At 35.8% G+C, this 15012-nt stretch overlaps 1 long non-coding RNA gene across 1 annotated transcript; it reads left to right on the plus strand.

The window, feature by feature from the left end:
* The first annotated feature begins 2932 nt into the window (after positions 1–2932).
* On the plus strand, positions 2933–4212 carry LOC140165685 (uncharacterized). The gene is made up of 2 exons (XR_011860754.1): positions 2933–3102; positions 3471–4212. It is a non-coding gene; the product is annotated as an uncharacterized lncRNA (long non-coding RNA).
* Positions 4213–15012: the final 10800 nt, after the last annotated feature.

Genomic DNA, 15012 nt, shown 5'->3' on the forward strand with positions numbered 1-15012 from the left:
TTCTTTTTTTCGTCGCCTAACAGAAAACTGACATAAATGATGTTTTTACTGTTTTTCAATGCCATATATTAGGCACCGGAGTTTCGCGCGGTTCTCGCAAAAGCGCACATTTTCGCGCATTTGGGTGTCCAAAGCGCATTTTGGATTCCATCGAGAATGTTCACGATTTTGACCCATCGATAAGCTTAAAGTTAAAACTTACGATTTTATGCCCCAAATCGGCAGCATTTACAAGAAAATTCACGCAATATTGGTTCTAACTTCACTTATGTACATCAAAATACAAATAACGATCATTAAACCAAGCATAATGTGGGGAAATTTGCCCTTGCTTTACATTTCGATCGACGATTTGTGATGGTCGCCATCTTTATTTTTATTTTTTCCAGAAACTGGAAATGAACCGAAGTCGTTAAGTAATTGATTGACATGCCATTGTTTTACCGATGTTTTTTCGTGTTTTGCATTGAAAACAGGCGATCGCGCATTTTGACCTATTTTTGGCGCATTTTCACGCATTTTGAAAATTGGCCAGCGATTTTGCCGTTTTAAATCGCTAAAGTGAAACTCCGGTGCCTACCATATATGACAGCATTTTTTGGCTGAAATGGTTGATTTTAGTGGATAATAATTGAAAGATTAGTCAAAACAGAAAGTTTTGCTTCCACCATGCTACTACACCCCCCCACCTCTGGAGGTGATTATACAAATGTGTCGTATAAATCATATACGTTTAATTAATGTTGATGTGATTGTCTTGCTGTGCGGGATCCAGTGGTATAGTGTAAATGGGAGAGATCTAAAAATGAAATCAAAATGAAAACTTGACGACAAATTCCACGGTATCAGTCTGCTTCAAAATAAGGCTTTTAGGAAGGGACGAAACCAAAAGTTTGATAACATCCTGTAAAAGAAGATGCTGTCATTAGGAAGCTGACCCCTCCATCCCTGCAACGTAAGTGTGAAATGTTGGAAATTCCCAACCTGATAGATCAAGTTTTAACCAATATTTGATCTATTTTTTTACAAGCGTAATCAGACTTTCTGTCCCCATCCTCCTAACAAAGGACTTTCGTTTATAGGACATCATAAAACTTTTGGTTTGTTCCATGTTCAATTTTGATTTCACTTTATACCTATATTGAGCATATTACATGGTATTGTACTGTAATATTCTTGTAATATAATCATATGGTGAATTGGTGATATCATAGCACATACAGTTTTTGCACAAGATACATGTAAAAGGGGCAAACATGATTAAATACTGACTTAATTGCTTGCTTGTATGATTGATTGACTAATTGATTGATCAATTGATTTGCATGATTGATTGATTGATATGCTCACTTGATTGACCAACCAATAAATTGATTTTCCAATCAATTGATTGATTATCCAGTTGATTGATTGACCAAGTGATTGACAAATTGAGAGATTGGCCAATTAAATGATTGACCAATTGATTGATTAATCACTTGATCAAGCAATTGATTGACTAATTGTTTGATTCCATTTCATTTGATCTGATAAATAAGCCTAGATAATAATGGTATCTAAAGGAGAAATATTATCTGTATAGTTCTGTGTATATAATGTTATATAACCTGTATTTTAAAACATATTATAATTATTCTACAAATTGAGTTTATGTATTTCTGCTTTATTTTTAGTAAAGCCTTCCATATTATTGTGTTTTATAAATGTGATAGCAAATATGCCTCTAGAGGCTTGGCTTCATTAAGACTTGGTGTAATTAAGAGAACTAAATGAACATAAGAGATAATACACAAAGGTTTTCTTAAAATTAATTTGCTTCTATAATATTCAGCAAAGTCCTTGCGCACTGCCTGGTTGACTGGTCTTCCTGATTATCATGTAAAAAGATCAGGTCACGCCTGGGCCCAGTGGCGTCGCAAAGGGGGACAGAGGGCCATGTTAGGAAATCAGTCATTTAACCCGATATGACTGATTTCGCCAAGACCTTACACTCCTAATCAGACTCCATTCAGGGAACTGAACAACCTACCCCTCTTTCAATGTGCTGCGCACGCCACTGCCTGGGCCACGTGATGCTATACACCTTGGTATAAGCAAATGAGATACGGATGTGATGACGTGATTGAATTAGCCAATCAGAACCCCCCCCTTTCCATGTTTACCCTGTAAACAGTGCCAAATCGGCAGAGTGCAAAAGGACATTGGCGAATAGTAAGTTTGTTGGAGCAGGAGTAGATGTCAAACATTTGCAATGCATAAATCATTTAACCCATTGTAGTCCAAGCCCACTGTAATTCTAACATATCTGCTTCACAGACTCGTATCTCAAAAAGCTGCTTTTCGTGATTTTGGTATTGTCATCTAATTGTGATGAGATACACCATAAAATTAACTTTTTATATTAATTTTGGGGTATTATCACAATAAATACAATCTCATGACTATTCTTAAAAGAAAGAAGCATGCTGAAATATAAAAATAACAATATGAAACGCAACAATGATAATAAAAATCACACAAGGCAGGCTTTTGAAATATGACAGTATGTGATGCAGACGACGAGATAAACCCAATTGAAGATGAGGGTTGTAGTACAGTGAGCGGTGTTGGGTGATAGAGCCCACCTACCACTAAAGAGTAATTTCAGTGCTGTCACTTCTCGAATTGAATGCCGCATGTCAAAAGAGCACATATATATTTTCCTAATAAGTCAAAAACATGAACATTTTATGGACATTTTACATGAATATGAATTTCCCACAAATATCACCCACCACTAAAAATATGCTAGCTATATTAGCCTGCTCATAGACAAAATGGGCTATTCAAGTTGAAATCCATACACCCCATGGAAGACATGTCCTCATCTTCCACACAGGAGTGTGAATTTCAAATGGGGTTACCTGAATGGGTGACTCCATTCAAATCCACACCCCTGTGTGGGAGATTAAGGTCATGTCTTCCATTAGGGTGTATGTATTTTAACTGTAATAGCCCAAATGTAGATTTATCCTCAAACAACCCTGCTCCTATTATAAAGTACATGTAGCAGACTTGTATTTCAGTAATTGGCAAAAAGAAGCTCTTGTGGAAACAATTAAAGTCATAATGTACGATCTTATAATATGAATTTGGTTAATTTTTTTCAAACCTGATTTTTTGGCATATTTGTAATGTTTACACATGTCACAACTTGCACCAAAATGGAATCAGCCAAATTTGTTGTGTTTGTAGGTAAACAGAGCAAAGTTCGACATAAAGTCATAATTCAAGAAATTATGACTTTATGTCCGCCAACTGCGTGTTAAACGGCCAAAATAACAAGCAGTGTTTCTTTCACGTTACCTTGTTATTTCAGCTCAAAATGGACGGAAACCATTCCCGATCATTATTACTAGTATTATTTCAGCATTTTGAGTATATAATGACAAATGTAAAATTTGAAGGAAATCGTACATTAAGCCTTTAAGAAAAAAAAATGGTTTTGTTTTGAAGGAGATTGAAAAAGAAATTTGAAGAGCTTCAATTTGCTTGTTAAAATTGTGTAAAATCTTCTAATATGAAATTCTAAAGCCCAGGGTATAGTTTTATGTGTGGGACAGCACATTACATGATTATAAAATATATCTTTGATAATGCCATCTGGTTGATTTGAATTAAAACAAGTGGGAAGTATGTGTGATGTTATAATGTTTAAGTAAAATACAACATCTTATGTCAAATTTAAAGTCTCATATGTCAACTTTTGAAAAGGCCAGAAAAAAGTATGTCTCAAAGCTGCCAAGCATTTTCCATTTTGCGGTGCTTATTTGTCTCAAAAAGAAATTGATTTTGTCCAATTTGATTTTAGTTTTACAAAACTATCTGTAAATATGTCACATGTGTTAAAAGCATTTTGTTGGAAGAATTTAATGAAAATATATTATGTCATGTTTGTATTTGTAAGAATGTAACTTTTGATAATTTTGAGCATCTCGAGCTTATTTTGGCTGAGTTGAGGGAGGGGGAGGGGGCACATTCCACATTGGATTTTAAAAGTACTTGCTAGCTCTGAGACAAACTATAATTTTTTTTTGGCCTAACATGGTTGTCACTCATCTAAGAAAATATCCTAATGAGGTTAGAGGTGTAATATTCATAAGCATCATTCTTGGAACTGATTTTGATTGTTGAATGAAAATAAAAATAATATATGACAGTATCATAATTAAATTATTGATTTTTTAAATTTGTTTTAATCTTGACAAGTTACTTTTCATACATTACCAAAGTGCCCATTTAATTAAATATTGTTATCAGGTACAATGTACATATGTGACCCGCTCTGACTAGACTATGCCATAGTCGAATTTTATTAAAAAATATGTTATTATTAGTCATGATGAACCCATTTCGTTGAACTCAAAATTATACTGATGTTTATTAAAATTAAAGTATTCAATAGTAAAATGGTCACAAAGAGTTAAAAATATCAGACGATTAGTGACAATAAAAGTAATTGAATGCAACAGTATCTTGCATAATTATAACGGCTCACTTTAATACTGAACAATTCTGATTTTGGAATCTACCAGTTTATTGATAGCGAACCCCAAATTTCGACTATGAACTTTGAATTGTAAGCAGAACTTTACCCCTGGACTTTGCTCTCTAAAAACACACTGTCAAGCATACTTGTTTATCAGTCCATTTACCACAAGTACACGCTAGATGTTTGATGAGAGATATTAACTTTCGCGTCTACACAAAAGCGCCGCAAATACCACAGACAGTTGTTTACGGTGTAGTTAATGGTAATGGCGCGGGCCCAGACGATTTAAACCATAGCGAGGTATGGGCGACCAATCACAAGGCAGATCCATTTAAAGATGCATTACATCATGCCCAATTTTAGTTAGGCCAGAAATTGGCCTAACTCTCCATAGAGTCCCGTGTTAAAAATCTTAACCGCAAGGCAATGTCAGTAGTCCACTTGGGAAGCTAACAAACAGAGGGAGTAGGGTGACTGATCAGATGTGAAAATCTATCAATTGTGCACACATTAATTAAATCAGAGTTTTAAGCTTAAATACAATACCGTATCCAGAGTATGCACAATGGGCAAGTGGACTACGGGGTAGTCTACGCTCTGACAAAACCATAGGCGTAGATCCCGGGGGATGGGGATTTATCCCCCAATATTTTGCCAGGGGGATGGTCCATACAATCATCCCCCCAATGTTGACGCCTGATAATGGGTTTCTGACCAAATTAACCTCATATTTGCCCATTTTAGCCCCAAAAGTGCAAATTTTCGCGCGCTTTGCGCGCATTTAATCTACTTTTACACCATATTTCATCAGTTTAGCTTCAAAATAGCAAAAATTTTCGCACGCTTCGGGCGCATTTATATCATAAACTAATTCTGTCGCCAAAGGGTGCTGGATTGACTATACTTCAAGATTTTTTTCCAACTTCATCCCCCCCAATGTCAAAAAGAAATCTACGCCACTGGACAAAACCAGGAACAAATTTTTGACATTTCATGATTTGAATAAAAATGTAAACACTATAGACAATAAGCTTTAAAATGATACCAAAATTACACAAATAGCATCAATACTTTTCAAGATATGGATAATTTTGTAATTGATACCTTGATATTTTTGCCAAATTGCTATTGCTGGTAATGGGCCAATTAGTTTCCTGCCTTACACAGGATTGAATGGGGATTCAACTGTTATTTAACCTGCCCGTTTTGATCTTGCCTTACTTTTCACAGATTGCATTGTAAAAGGGCTCGGATAGCGACGTTTTCACGTGTATATATATTTTTTTGTGGGGCCTGAGAGCAAATTAGACACATCGAATTGGATTTGAACACGAGGAATGTCCTGATGATATCAAATTTTGATTTTTATTAAATTCGCGATATAATACATTACACATTTTATGGCAAATTATTAAAAATTGAAATAAATTGTATAAATCTAACGATATGCACCTAAAGATTATGAAGTTGGGATGAACAGCTGTCCATCATATGAAAATTTTGACCTTCATTATTAAAGATATAGATTTTTTCCTCAAAACACTAAAAATGTAGGTCTTTTTGGAAAAAATGTTTATGTTCAATATGAAATGTCAAAATTTTCAATTGATAGTCGGCTTTTCATCCCAGCTACATAGGCCTACAGTTTCATTACATATCATTAGATTTATAAAGTTTACTTCTAGGACTTAAAACTAAAAAAAAATGAAATTTTAATAATTTGCCATAAAATTTGTATTATATCACGAATTTCACAAAATCAAAATTATTAATATTTTTTTTTTATATCAGAAGGACAATCCTCGTATTCAGCATGTAATTCAATATGTCTGATGTGCTCTCAGGTCCCATAACAATAATAATGTGCAAATGTTGCTATCAGCTTCCTTAATTTATTGTATTAATGAAAATCATAGTCTTGTTGTTTTTCGTATCATTGTTTTGCATGAATGAAGTGATGATAACAATACTGCACTTTTTGCAAATCGAAAGTGAAATTGTTATTAACATTACATCCGTAAATGCCAGTACTTTTTCCCTGAAAAGTATTTGCTTTTCAAAAAAAAATAGAGGCATTTACGAATGGCGTGTTATTGTAATCATCGCTCCATTCGTGGAAAATAATGGAGCGGTAAAACAATAGCGCGACGTCATAGGTGTGTATTAAGATTAAATAAACCTCTTTTTAATAAGTACTTCAGGATTTGAAAGTCCAGTTAGTCCCACAGTCAAATACCATGAAATTAAGAATTCCAAAATGTATTATTTTTTATTGAAATGTCAACTTTAAAGGCCTAAAAGTCAAAAACAAATCTGGCAAATCGTTCCTTGTTTTGTTGGAGCGGGTCATATATATTCTTGACCTTTAATATCCCATCATGCATTGTACCAGGGGGTTGTAAACAATCATTAATGCCTTTATCTAGCGCAAATGAACAAAGTCTAGCCTATCTGTTAATAGGGCCAATCATCCTGTGACGCTTGTGATAAAATAGCTACACTCATCCTACTGCGTATATTACTATTGCTGCATATTTGTCCACACAAATTCAGTGTATCTTCGCAAAAGCTTGCAACACCATGAGCGATTGGTTAGACAAGGTGATTGAACATTAATTCGCCCTCATGAATCATACAAGAAACCTCATTCCTTACAAACCACAGGGACTTTGCCCTTTGACATACATCTGATGTACTGTATAGTGGGGTATTTTCGCTGGGTTAGTTTTTCATGTCCAAGATGGCGGCTTGGGGATGGCTTTAGCCATACCGCGGAATCATGGCATGTTGCCTCAGGGGATCGACGCTAAGTCAGGTACCGTGTGAGCAAACTCAAAAATAGCGCAAACAGCGCGAGCGTACACAAAAGAAACTTTGCGCGTAAGATAAGCGATGTCGCCAGGTCTGTACGCTGTACCAGGCGTCAGCTGAATTCGAGTACGCTTAGAGGGCACAGGCATGGAAAATTCCAATCTGTGTATTAATAATCTAAGGCTTTAGCACACCACCCCCACCCCAACACTTGGCAGCCATACTATGTTGTATTTCATAACTGCTAGTTTCTATAACATATTTGCCTGTACATACTGCCCTCTATGGTTGGTATGAGACAATGAGTATTCCATCTCTTGTTTCTAATTCCAAGGGCTAAAGTTCAACATAATGCCATATAAAATTAATGTTTTGATTCTTGTCCCCTCCCGCCTCAATTTCTGGGATTTGTGAGATTTATTTGGACTTTTTTATAGATTTTTCAAAACAATAAGACTTTAAAATGCTTTAGGAAAACTTTATACCTGTAGATAAATAAGTTCAGAGAACAAGGATCACTTCCACATCTCATTGTGGTACTCTTGAGGTTTTTTCCCCTTAAAATCTCACATTTGAAAAAGAAAAAGTGTCTCCTCCTTTTTCTCAAGCATTTTGGAAAAGATCGAAAACTACTACTAATGCTAATTTTACAATGAATTAAAGATTTGTACAGATACAAGTTAAAAGGCCACTCCCAACAATCAAGTGAACAATTTTACTGCCAGCCTCTGATTCAAGAGAAAGTCTCAGCTGCCACTGAGGCATACTAGTGTAGACGGGGTTCTGAGGAGGGACTGAATTCAGACAGTACATCCATGATTAGATTTGGCTATTCCAGTTGAAATCCATACACTCCCTATGGAAGACATGACCTTATCTTCCACACAGGGGGAGTGAATTTCAAATGGAGTTACCTGAATGGGTGACCCCATTTGAAATCTACACTCCCTGTGTGGAAGATTAAGGTTATGTATTCCTTAGGGGGTGTAAGGATTTCAAATGGAATAGCCCGAATTGATAGTTGAGATATCGATTTGTTTGTATAGTCTTGGGCTGGTAATAAGTTCAAAGTCCACACTACATGCACCAATTGCAGCTGTGTCGTCAATGTGTCATAATATAGCAGGATGTTGCACTATTATCTTGAGCCAGATGTGTAAAACGTCAATTTGGGAATGTGACATAGAGGAAAACCAATGTGATATTCATTCTATATAAGCAAGGTGAGTCATGATCAAATTAATTTCAGAGTTATATTGTCAAAAGAGCTGTTTTGTATTGTGGTCTGCAACACATGTCAGGAAAATTAATGTTGTGTATAGTATACAATAGCCATTAAAGCCATGTTGTGATGGTATAACTATCTGGAAGGATTTTGGGGGGGAAGTAATGAGGTAGCAAAAAAAACCACTGGCTATTTTGACCATAGAACATGGAGTTCTATGGGGGATTTAATTTAGTAATTACTACATTGAAATTGCTCTGGTGACGAACAAATTTGGCTGATTCCATTTAGCATGTTAGGTGTTTTAGGTGCATTGGCGGCACCAGGATATTTGTTTTCGGGGATTGAAAAGTGGACATTTATGTGATTTTGGGTTTTTTGTGGGGGCAAGGAAAGTATTGGGGGGGGGGGGGAATGCCACCACCACCACCCGTAGTGCCACCACTGTTTAGGTGTATGATTTGGAAAATATATGTCAACATTACAAATATGACACAAAATTACCAATTTCATATTTAGGCCCAAAAAAAGTCTCTGGTCTCACAGGAGATTAGAAATGCAACGCAATAATTATGCTTTTTTTTTTTACCCTGAATGATTTTTCAATTTGGACTTTCGGATCACAATTTTGCTTGATTTTTTTAATATTAAAAAAAAACCATTTACTGATGCACCAAAATAGTAACAAAAAATGTTGGCTTTATTTATTTATTTGGACCTTTAAAGCCAAAGATACATACGATATTGGGGATTTCTGTCAACTGTGTGTTATTATTTCTAAAAATTGTATAATAATACTAAGTGTAACTGTTGAAGGGTTTCTATATAATATAATGAAGACACTTCCCTACAGTTTGCTACAGGTTGTCCACTCTGAAGTACAAAGTGACAATGTGTGCATATACAGTGTGTAAACAGTGCACAGTGCTGCGTCTCTGCTGCAGGTGCGTGCCTTCAAAGTCGGCACAATGTTCATCCATGTCGGTACTTTGTACTTCAGAGTAGATTGACTGTATGCTGTCTATCTTGTGCCAGTTTAACTGCAATACAACAAATTTAACCTTAGCTGTAAATTTGAACATTATTATTTTTTGTTTTTATAGCCTGATTGGTAGCTATTGGTATTGGGCTTGATGCAAATCAACATGAATGACCAGGCCAACTTTTCAAAGATCCATGAAGCAGTTCAAGCATTTAGTGAATGGAGCCTACCATCCATTCAGGATTGTGTTGAACAATGGCATAAAAAACAGACTTTACCATCATGTCAGACATCGACATGCCCACCAAACAAGAAACCAACCAACAAATCTGGACATTGTCAAAGCTGTGTCGACTGGGGAGATGCTGTTGAGGCAGAGTATTATCCACCAGGTCGAGGTGTCCAATGGAAGAATGTCAATGCACCATTGCTGCATAAGGATCCTGTGGAGGTTGCTAAAGGGTTCGTGTTCATCATACCACATGATCAGAAATGTTCAAGTTTTGATGATTTTGATGGTGGAGGAATCCTGAAGATGATGACAGGGTTCAAGCCATATCACCATGGTGATCAAACTTGCGTGGACAAAATACAGAAGGTAGGTAAAATTATGAGTCAGTCTGGAAAGATTTACTTTAAAGATGCTATTTACTTTGGTTCCATTGGTATAACTATAATGCAGGTTTGCAGAATCTTGAGGACATAGAGAGCTACATAGAAATGCAGCAAATATGCACAATGGAAATACATGTATTTGTTGAGGTGGATGACCACAGATCAAGTAATTACATGTAAATGAGGAAAAAACAGTGAGGTAGAATCTAAGAGTACCAACTCTGCCATGTTTGCATGTCCCTCATGGAAGCCACTTAAATGTACCTCCGCCTGCAAGCTTCAATTCAAAGTGCATGATTGTTCTCAGCATGTAACATCAAAAACACTCGCAAAACTCTGCATGCACAAACCTTTGTAACATTCAATCTTAAAAGCAGGCCTGGAAAAAAATTAAATTCTCAGGAATTTCCCTTCAACATATTAGGAATTCCTGTATTTCTTTATCCAGAAAAAGCATAATTTCCTTTCAGATTACCAAATTTCCCAGGAATGGGATTCCTGATTTCCCCAGTTTTTCCACACTTGCTTAAAAGATGCAAATTATTGTTTGATTTTTTGACTCTTGCCAATGAATGCCGGAGGCCTCCAAGCCAAGATGGCAGATCTCCCATAGCATTATATGTACATTGTATAGTGCAATTTTGTGTCCGTAATCTTCAATTTTGTGTGAGTATAATATCTTTGGAAACAACATAATTTAATGATTTTGATTTCTGTTCATTATTTCTTCACACTTTACAAAAATACACTTAAGTATGGTCCAAACCCCATTAAAAATGTGACTTCTATGATTGCAAAGTTATGAATGATTTTCTAACTTTAAAACAAAATAAAACATAAGAATTTATCTACTGTTGTTATCAAAATGCAAAATTCTGATGTTAGACTCATTCATCTTGGTTGATATAAGTTGCACTTTATAAATATAAATCCTAACATTTTATTCAAGAAATTGTAAGTTTTGAAGTGTTATTGATTAATTGATAGATTGATTAGTTGCTTGATTAATAAATAATTATTGCATTGAATTAAATTAAACTTTCATTTTATTGTATGTATAATTGTAATATCAATTAGGTAGTAGACATCCGGAACAGCCTGTCTCACTTGAAAGTAAAAGACAAGATGCAAGTCCCTGATGCACAGATGAACAGCTATTTTGATGATATCAAAGACTTGGTTACCAACCTGGAGAGCCGACATCCATGTTTGAAAGCAACCACCATTATGACTCTATTGAACAAGGTAAGGTCAAAAGAAATAAATTTTGTGTCCCCCTCAGCGACTGACCCTTAACCTCGCAAATGTCTGGTTGCATTTTGGGTTTAAAAAAATTTAATAGAAATTGTCAAAATCCACTGCTTTTGTGCTTTGCACTGAAAATGAACAAGTTTTATTGAAAGAATTGTCTTAAAATATCTACCGTATTTCCTCTAATAGTCGCCCGGGGCATTGCATTTTCGAAAAGGGGGCGTTTATTAAAGGTCATTTTTAGAACAATAATTCCCGTTAAAATCATTAGGTAAAAAATTACGAATTATGAACTTGGGTACGATGACTTCCAGTTCACTTTCGGGTTTTCACCAACTACCAACACCATGTGTGCACCTTGGTAAGCTTACTACACAAGATAGCATGGAAATATCAGCATTTTTGAAACATCTTGGTTGAAAAAAGTGGTGGGGGCGTTTATTTCAAGAGGAAATACGGTAGATCCAACCCAACTTGGTTTACACAGTACAAGTAAAATGGCCGCTTGTTGACATCATGAAGACATTTAGCTGAAGTTGCAGTATTATGTTTCACAGATTTTAAAACTTCACAAATCATGTTGTCTTTCCCCATTTAAGGGCAGCACAACATTTTTTTTTGGCATCCCCTAGCAGCCTCAAAACTATTTGCCAGAAAATCACAGGTATCAAAATAAATATTAATAGTGTATTATTATGGATCACCTGTCTAGTGGGAGGGCTTAGATAACAAATCTTTCCAGTGAGAATTATTTTGATCCATTTTTCAAAAATAAAGTTTCAACATTATTACACCCATAGTGCATATTTTGGCCTCTGCTTTAAAATCGTTTATAGCCGTCTTGTCGACTTACATTAATGCATGTTGTTAACCAAAAATGTATTAAATAGAAACAAAAGTTGGATTGTACACATGTAATATAATAAATAAATTTTGGATTTATAAAGCGCCTTTCTCCAGATCTTAGAGGACTCAAAGCGCTGAGTGTGTGAGTAATACAAAGCGCTGAGTAATATGTGTGATACTTCTCCATAAAACATCAGTGAAGAGAGGGGGTGACTAGGGCTACCAGCCTACCACCACCCTAATTTCCATTTATTTTACAATTACCACTTTCAAAAGTAAAATTTATTGTCTTCTTTTTCCTACAATATTGAACACATAGATACACCAATCAGATGTGACAGCTGATATGATTCAAAAAGCTATGAGACCTCTAACATATGGATTAGAACAGGCACTTCAACAACAAACCCAAGATTTACAGCATTCTATGGAAGATCAGACACAACATCTTAAATATGCCATGGAAGAACAAACCAAAGATATCAAGCTAACAGTACAAGAAGAAATGTCCAAGATAGCAGAAGCTGCGGTTAGCAGACTACCGCAAAACAGTAAGAATCGATCCACTTGGTTTATTTGAGGGTTTTATTGGAACAAATACAAGAAATATGAAGGGGATGTGAATTTGTCTTGTGGGATTTAGAGAATAAAAGTGTTTTTTGTTTTTTGAGACACTGTCTGATATAACATTGGAGATAACATTATTTGAGGTGTTCCATGCAATAATAATGTTATCTCCCATCTTATATTAGGTGATAGTAGAGACATGTCTGGCTCTCGAAACAGTATTTTTATTCTTATTCTTAAACGGATCACCCGTAAAATCATGCTTGGATATGATTGACGTTGACTCTTTATGGCTATTTTGATCAAGTTCAATCAGTCACTCCCGTGTATGAAATTGAACCCTTCATACATGGATGCAAAAAAATTGCACCACCTGATGCGAGAGATCACTGTGCGCATACCATGTTACGCTCTACGCAAACAGTACACGCAACCACACAATTCAATACTCGCTCTGTACTCTATTATAACATGGGTAAGAACCAATAAAATTAAAGGAAAAATGACAACTGTTTAAGAATATGCTATGGAAAAGTAATATATCTCATAATAATGTTGCCATATGGTGCGTGTTATCATGGGGCTTATTTATGAGGCTTTAGTCCTAATTCACTTGGCATGATCAAAAGTGGCACAGAATTTTTCTATCGCCTACATGTATTATATATTTAAATTAAATTATTGTTTTGCATGTCTGTATCGCTTGATGTAGCATGGAAGATATTGTTATTTTATGCAGAAATATAGCTATCTCCCATGTTATATCAGGTGATAGAGACACGGCTGGGTCTCAAACAATAGTTTTATATTCGGATTCTTTTAAGACACATCACCCGTAAAATCATGTTTGCATGCAATTTACATCCACAATTTATGGCTATTTTGATCAAGTTCAACCAGTTTTAATGTTGTTTTCATTTTGCATATTTGCAGATGAAGACCAGTTTGATGTTCAAGCAATAAGAAGGCAGTTGATTTCAGAATACAAGCAGACAAGAAGTCAAGTCCAGTTGCTTCCAGGAATGCCAGAAGAGTGTGCAAGTGTAGAAGATATCTTTGTAGATATGGAACTCTGTGAACAACAAATCAAGACTAGTAGGGTACCACCTAGAAACCTTCAATCTTACTGTGATATTCTTAGTGTAAAAGATAGCCAGGAGAAAATTATGAAGCACATTCTTGTGAGGGGGAACCCAGGGTGTGGAAAATCTACACTGATTTCGAAGATAGCTTATGATTGGGCCAAAAGTGAAGATCCCCAATCAGTCTATGCCCAGTTTCAGTTGGTGTTTGCCATTGACTTGAAAGAAGTTCCTTCAGGAGCTGATCTCTTTGATGTGATACAAGATCAGCTTCTTCCCAAAGTTTCCAGGAGAGATCTAGAGAAGTATATAGAATGTCAGGCTGAATCTGTGTTGTTTTTGTTAGATGGATATGATGAAATACCTTCATCATTTCCAGCTGGTTGCAATGATTTCAAAGGTGTTCTTTCTAGTACACTTTTCCCTGACAGCTTTGTCATTATGACAACAAGACCGCACAAAGTTTCTGAAGTCACCAGGAAATACAAGACACACTACACTTGTGTGGAGGTCCTTGGATTACCTAAAGCTAGCATGTTCAGATATGTGTGTCAATTCTTCCATGTTCCTGTAGAGTTTGTTAACTGGTTCAATAGGCAGAGAGGAATTATCCAGCCTTTGCACGATACAGAAATAATTGAACCCCCTGCAAACCAGCAAAAAGGGACAAAAAGTGCAGCATCATTAGTAACCTATATATCAACATCTGAGCATTTGCGTCAAATTTGTCGTTATCCAATGATTTTGACGATGGTTTGTTTCCTGTGGGAGGAAGACCAGGATCTTTCATTGATTTTAACCAAATTATACTATGAAGCAGTCGTGCATGTTGCCAAAAATCGATGCAGTGTAGATAGTGATGGGGAAATTGATGTCCGAAGTATCAGGAAACGTGTAGATAGTCTTTTATTGAAGATAGGCAAGGTTGCTTTGGATGGTTTGTTGGTAAACACACTTCTTTTCACAGCAAATGATTTTGATGATGACACCTTGAATGATGCATGTGAGGTAGGGTTGGTTACAAAGGAGAGGAAACGCTCCAAATTGAACCCGGTTATTCATGTGACATTCATCCACAAAACATTTCAAGAGATGTCTGCTG

The sequence above is a fragment of the Amphiura filiformis genome, chromosome 12 (genome assembly GCF_039555335.1).
Source record: "Amphiura filiformis chromosome 12, Afil_fr2py, whole genome shotgun sequence".
Classification (NCBI taxonomy): Eukaryota; Metazoa; Echinodermata; class Ophiuroidea; order Amphilepidida; family Amphiuridae; genus Amphiura; species Amphiura filiformis.